The sequence below is a fragment of the Arachis ipaensis genome, chromosome B9, assembly GCF_059453495.1.
Source record: "Arachis ipaensis isolate K30076 ecotype BB chromosome B9, ASM5945349v1, whole genome shotgun sequence".
Taxonomy (NCBI): domain Eukaryota; kingdom Viridiplantae; phylum Streptophyta; class Magnoliopsida; order Fabales; family Fabaceae; genus Arachis; species Arachis ipaensis.
Genome location: NC_142444.1, coordinates 42,017,577 through 42,024,250, shown reverse-complemented (window position 1 = coordinate 42,024,250; position 6,674 = coordinate 42,017,577).

The following is a 6,674-nucleotide window of genomic DNA, read 5'->3' as shown; positions in this document are numbered from 1 at the left end:
CAACGGCGCCAAAAACTTGGTATGCGAAATTGTTACTCTGAGGTTGTAAAATTTGTTGTTCATTCTCTCCCTGGCAATGGCGCCAATAACTGGTGCACAATACCATGGTCTGAACATAACTTCACAACTTCGCACAACTAACCAGCAAGTGCACTGGGTCGTCCAAGTAATAAAACCTTACGTGAGTAAGGGTCGATCCCACGAAGATTGTTGGTATGAAGCAAGCTATGGTCACCTTGTAAATCTCAGTCAGGCGGATATCAAATGGTTATGGAGTTTTCGAATAATAATAATAAATAAATAGAAAATAAAGATAGAAATACTTATGTAAATCATTGGTGAGAATTTCAGATAAGTGTACAGAGATGCTTTCGTTCCTCTGAGTCTCTGCTTTCCAGCTGTCTTCATCTAATCAGCCTTACTCCTTTCTATGGCAAGCTTTCTGTAAGGGCATCACCGTTGTCAATGGCTACATCCCATCCTCTTGTGAAAAAGGTCAAAATGCTCTGTCACGGCATGGCTAATCATCTGAGGTTCTCGATCATACTGGAATAGGATTCACCCTCCTTTTGCGTCTATCACTACGCCCAGCACTCGCGAGTTTGAAGATCGTCACAGCCATCCCTTCCTAGATCCTACTCGGAATACCACAGACAAGTTTTAGACTTTCTGGATCTCAGGAATGGCCATCCATGGGTTCTAACTTATACCACAAAGATTCTAATATCTCAGACTCGGTCCTCTGTATTAGATATCTAAGAGATACTCATTCTAGCTTGGTTGCATGAAGAACGGAAGTGTTTGTCAGGCACGCGTTCATAAGTGAGAATGATGATGAGCGTCATATAATCATCACATTCATCATGTTCTTGTGTGCGAATTGATATCTTAGAAATGGAATAAGTTGAATTGAATAGAAAATAGTAGTACTTTGCATTAAATCATGAGGAACAGCAGAGCTCCACACCTTAATCTATGGAGTGCAGAAACTCTACCATTTGAAAAATACATAAGTGAATATAGGGTAAGCATGGCCGAGTGGCCAGCCTCCCATGGAGGTCTAGAGATCTAAAAATGATCAGAAGATATAAATACAATAGTAAAAAGTCTTATTTATACTAAACTAGCTACTAGGGTTTACAGAAGTAAGTAATTGATGCATAAATCCACTTCCGGGGCCCACTTGGTGTGTGCTTGGGCTGAGCTTGAAGTTTACACGTGCAGAGGCTCTTTGTGGAGTTGAACGTCAGGTTGTAACGTGTTTCTGGCGTTCAACTCTGGTTCGTGACGTGTTTCTGGCGTTTAACTCCAGACTGCAGCGTAGAACTGGCGTTCAACGCCCTTTTGCATCATCTAAACTCGGCCAAAGTATGAACTATTATATATTTATGGAAAGCCCTGGATGTCTTCTTTCCAACGCAATTGGAAGCGTGCCATTTTGAGTTCTGTAGCTCCAGTAAATTTACTTTGAGTGCAGGGAGGTCAGAATCCAACAGCATCAACAATCCTTCTTCAACCTCTGAATCTGATATTTGCTCAAGTCCCTCAATTTCAGCCAAAAAATACCCGAAATCACAGAAAAACACACAAACTCATAGTAAAGTCCAGAAATGTGAATTTAACATAAAAACTAATAAAAACATCCCTAAAAGTAACTAGATCCTACTAAAAACATACTAAAAACAATGCCAAAAAGCGTATAAATTATCCGCTCATCAATCCACCTCTATTCCTTTGTTCGAAATCTTATGCCCAAGGACAATCCCTTCAGTCACCATAAAGTGATATTTTTCCCAGTTTAAAACCAGGTTGGTCTCTTGGCATCTTTTCAGAATAAGTGCTAAATGGTCAAGGCAGGAGCTGAATGAGTCTCCATATACTGAGAAGTCATCCATGAAGACTTCCAGAAATTTTTCCACCATATCAGAGAAAATAGAGAGCATGCATCTATGAAAGGTTGCAGGCGCATTACACAGCCCAAATGGCATCCTTCTGTAAGCAAACACTCCAGATGGACATGTGAATACTGTTTTCTCTTGATCCTGGGGATCTACTGCAATTTGGTTGTAGCCTGAATAGCCATCCAAAAAGCAGTAGTAATCATGACCTGCTAGCCTTTCTAGCATCTGATCTATGAATGGTAAAGGAAAATGATCCTTTCTGGTGGCAGTATTGAGCCTTCTTAGTCAATACACATGTGCCACCCTGTAATTGTTCTTGTAGGAACCAGTTCATTTTTTCATTATGAATCACTGTCATGCCTCCCTTTTTTGGGACGACTTGGACAGGGCTGACCCAGGGGCTATCAGAAATAGGATAAATAATCCCAGCTTCCAGTAATTTAGTGACCTCTTTCTGCACCACTTCCTTCATGGCTGGATTCAGCCGCCTCTGTGGTTGAATCACTGGCTTAGCATCATCCTCCAATAGGATCTTGTGCATGCATCTAGCTGGGCTTATGCCCTTAAGGTCACCTATGGACCACCCAAGAGCTGTCTTGTGTGTCCTTAGCACCTGAATTAGTGCTTCCTCTTCCTGTGGATTTAAAGCAGAGCTTATGATCACTGGAAAAGTGTCACCTTCTCCCAGAAATGCATGTTTCAGGGATGGTGGTAATGGTTTGAGCTCGGGTTTAGGAGGTTTTTCCTCTTCCTGAGGAAGTTTCAGAGGCTCTTTAAATTCCTCTAAATCCTCCTGATTAGGCTGAACATCTTTAAAGATGTCTTCCAGCTCTAATTTGAGACTCTCTGCCATGTTGATCTCCTCTACCAAAGAGTCAATAAGATCAACTTTCATGCAGTCTTTTGGTGTGTCTGGATGCTGCATGGCTTTGACAGCATTCAACTTAAACTCATCCTCATTGACTCTCAGGGTTACTTTCCCCTTTTGGACATCAATGAGTGTTCGTCCAGTTGCTAGGAAAGGTCTTCCTAGAATGAGAGTAGCACTCTTGTGCTCCTCCATTTCAAGCACTATAAAGTCAGTGGGAAAGGCAAATGGCCCAAGCCTGACAATCATGTCTTCAATCACGCCTGATGGGTATTTAATGGAGCCATCAGCAAGTTGGAGACATATCCAGGTTGGTTTAACTTCTTCAGTTAAACCAAGCTTTCTGTGGTGGATGCAGGTATTAGGTTGATGCTTGCCCCCAAGATCACATAAAGCTGTCTTAGTGCAATTACCTTCTAATATGCATGGTATCAGAAAGCTCCCAGGGTCTTTAAGCTTTTCAGGAAAGCTTTTCAGAATGACTGCACTGCATTCTTCAGTGAGGAGAACTCTTTCAGTTTCTCTCCAATCCTTCTTATGACTCAAGATCTCTTTCATGAATTTGGCAAAAGAAGGTATTTGCTCAAGTGCCTCTGCAAACGGAATCTTTATTTCAAGAGTCCTGAGATAATCTGCAAAGCGAGCAAATTGCTTATCCTGCTCCTCTTGGCGGAGTTTTTGAGGATAAGGTATCTTGGCTTTATATTCCTCAACCTTAGTTGCTGCAGGTTTATTTCCTACAGAGGTGGTTTGAAAAGCCTTTTTAGAGGGGTTGTTATCAGCACTTGTGTATGTCTGATCCCTCGCTGGCATTTGAATGCCAGAGTTAGAAGCTGGAGTGACGTTGGACGCTAACTCCTCACCTGTTCCTGGCGTCTGAACGCCAGAACTGTGCTTCTTTTGGGCATTCAACGCCAATTCCTTGCTTGTTTCTGGTGTTGAACGCCAAGACTGATCATGGTTCAATGCCAGCTTTCCACCCAATTTTTGGCGTTTGATTGCCAGAATTATTCCTCTCCGGGCTCTTACTGTCCTCAGATGGATTTTGGGTAGTTTGCTCATTTCTTGGCTTCCTGCCACCTTGAGGTGGGGCATCTAATGTTTTCCCACTTCTCAATTGAACTGCTTGGCACTCTTCTGTTATTTGTTTTGACAGCTGCTGCTTTGTTTGCTTTAATTGTACTTCCATATTTATATTAGCCATTCTTGTCTCTTGTAGTCTCTCCTTGAATTCGGCTAACTGTTTTGTTAGAAAATCCAATTGCTGATTGAATTCAGTAGCTTGTTCTGCAGGACTCAGTTCAGCAGTCACGGTTCTAGCCTCTTCTTTCATGGAAGGTTCACTGCTTAGGTACAGATGCTGATTTCTAGCAACTATATCAATGAGCTCTTGAGCTTCTTCAATTGTCTTTCTTATGTGGATAAATCCACCAGCTGAGTAATCTAGAGAAATCTAAGCTCTTTCTGTAAGCCCATAATAGAAGATGTCTAGCTGAACCCACTCTGAAAATATTTTAGAGGGGCATTTTCTTAGCATCTCTCAGTATCTCTCCCAGGCATCATAAAGAGATTCATTATCTCCTTGTTTAAAGCCTTGGATGTCCAGCCTTAGCTGTGTCATCCATTTGGGAGGGAAGTATTGATTCAGGAATTTTTCTGATAGCTGCTTCCATGTCTTTATGCTAGCTTTAGGTTGGTTATTTAACCACCTCTTAGCTTGATCTTTTACAGCAAATGGAAACAGTAATAGTCTGTAGACATCCTGATCTATTTCCTTATCATGTACTGTGTCAGCAATCTATAAAAACTGTGCTAGAAACTCTGTAGGTTCTTCCTGAGGAAGACCAAAATACTGGCAACTTTGCTGCACTATGATAATGAGCTGAGGATTCAACTCAAAGCTACTGACTCCAATGGAGGGTATATAGATACTGCTCCCATATGAAGCAGTAGTGGGGTTGGCATATGACCCCAGAGTCCTTCTGGACTGTTCATTTCCACTTAGATCCATGATGGAGAAAGGGAGATGATGTAAAATAGAGAAAAAAATATTTTTATTTATTTATTTATTTATTTCAAAAATAAAATAAATTAAAATAAAATAAATAAAAATGGGTGAAGATTTTCGAAAAATGAAGAGAGAGAAAGAAGAAAAATGGTTAGGAAGTTTTGAAAAAGATATGATTTGAAAAAGATATGATTTTTAAAATTGATGACTAATTTAATGCAAATTTTTCGAGAATTATGAGTGGAATGAAGAAAAGATATTTTTTTTATTTTTGAATTTTATGATGAAAGAGAAAAACACATAAAAGACACACAACTTAAAATTTTTGGATCTAATGCTCCTTGTTTTCGAAAATTTTGGAGGGAAAACACCAAAGAACACCAAACTTAAAAATTTTAAGATCAAAACACAAGGAAGACTCAAGAACACTGCGAAGAATCACAAGAACAACAAGAACATGAAGGTAGAACACCAAACTTAAAATTTTTAGAAAACCAAAATAAAATTTTCGAAAACTAAAGAAAAATCAACAAGAAAATACCAAACTTAAAGTTTGGCACAAGATTTAAGAGAAAAATTATTTTTGAAAAAAAAAAGAATTTTAAAAGTCGATACCCAATTACCAAGAACATAGACCAACGCTCTAGCCAATTGGGCAGTAAATGTAACACTTGTTTTGAAGAAGTATTTTTAATGACTAAAAATTAATTTTTTTGAAAACTAATGTTTTGAGAAAGCACAAGTAAAACAAGAAAAGAAACAGAACAAGAAAAACCAAAGATCAAACAAGAAAAATAAACAAGAACAACTTGAAGATCAAGGAAGAATAAAGACCACAAATTCGAAAATTTAAAAGAAAAAGATAAGAATGCAGTTGACACCAAACTTAAAACATGACACTAAACTCACGAAAAAAAATTTAAAAATTAATAAAGAAAAATAATATTTTTGAAGAAAAAATTTTTTTTTTTGAAAATAAATTAAAGGACTCAGATTTAATGACTCTATAGCAACAAAATAAATTATTCCTAATCTAAGCAACAAAATAAACCTTTAGTTGTTCAAACTCGAACAATCCCGGGCAACGGCGCCAAAAACTTGGTGCACGAAAATTACTTTACACTATGTAATTCCGCACAACTAACCAGCAAGTGCACTGGGTCGTCCAAGTAATACCTTACGTGAGTAAGGGTTGATCCCACGGAGATTGTTGGCTTGAAGCAAGCTTTGGTTATCTTGTTATTCTTAGTCAGGATATCAATTATAATTTTCAGTTTGAATTGTAACAAGTGAAAGGGCATAAAATAAATACTTATTATGCAGTAATGGAGAATATGTTGGGGTTTTGGAGATGCTTTGTCTTCTGAATTTCAGCTTTTATCTTGTATTCCTCTTCCCTCATGCATGAAAAAGTGCAAAATTCCTTCCATGGCAAGCTGTATGTAGGGTGTCACCGTTGTCAATGGCTACTTCCCATCTCCTCAGTGAAAATGGTCTAAATGCTCTGTCACAGCACGGCTAATCATCTGGAGGTTCTCGATCATACTGGAATAGGATTTACTATCCTTTTTGTGTCTGTCACTATGCCCAGCACTCACGAGTTTGAAGCTCGTCACAGCCATCCAATCCCAGAATCCTACTCAGAATACCACAGACAAGGTTTAGACTTTCCGGATTCTCATGAATGCCGCCATCAATCTAGCTTATACCACAGAGATTCTGATTAAGGAATTTGAGAGATACTCATTCAATCTGATGTAGAACGGAGGTGGTTGTCAGGCACACATTCATGGATTGAGGAAGGTGATGAGTGTCACGGATCATCACCTTCTCTATAATTAAGCGTGAATGAATATCTTAGATAGGAACACGCATGTTTAAATGGAAAACAGAAATA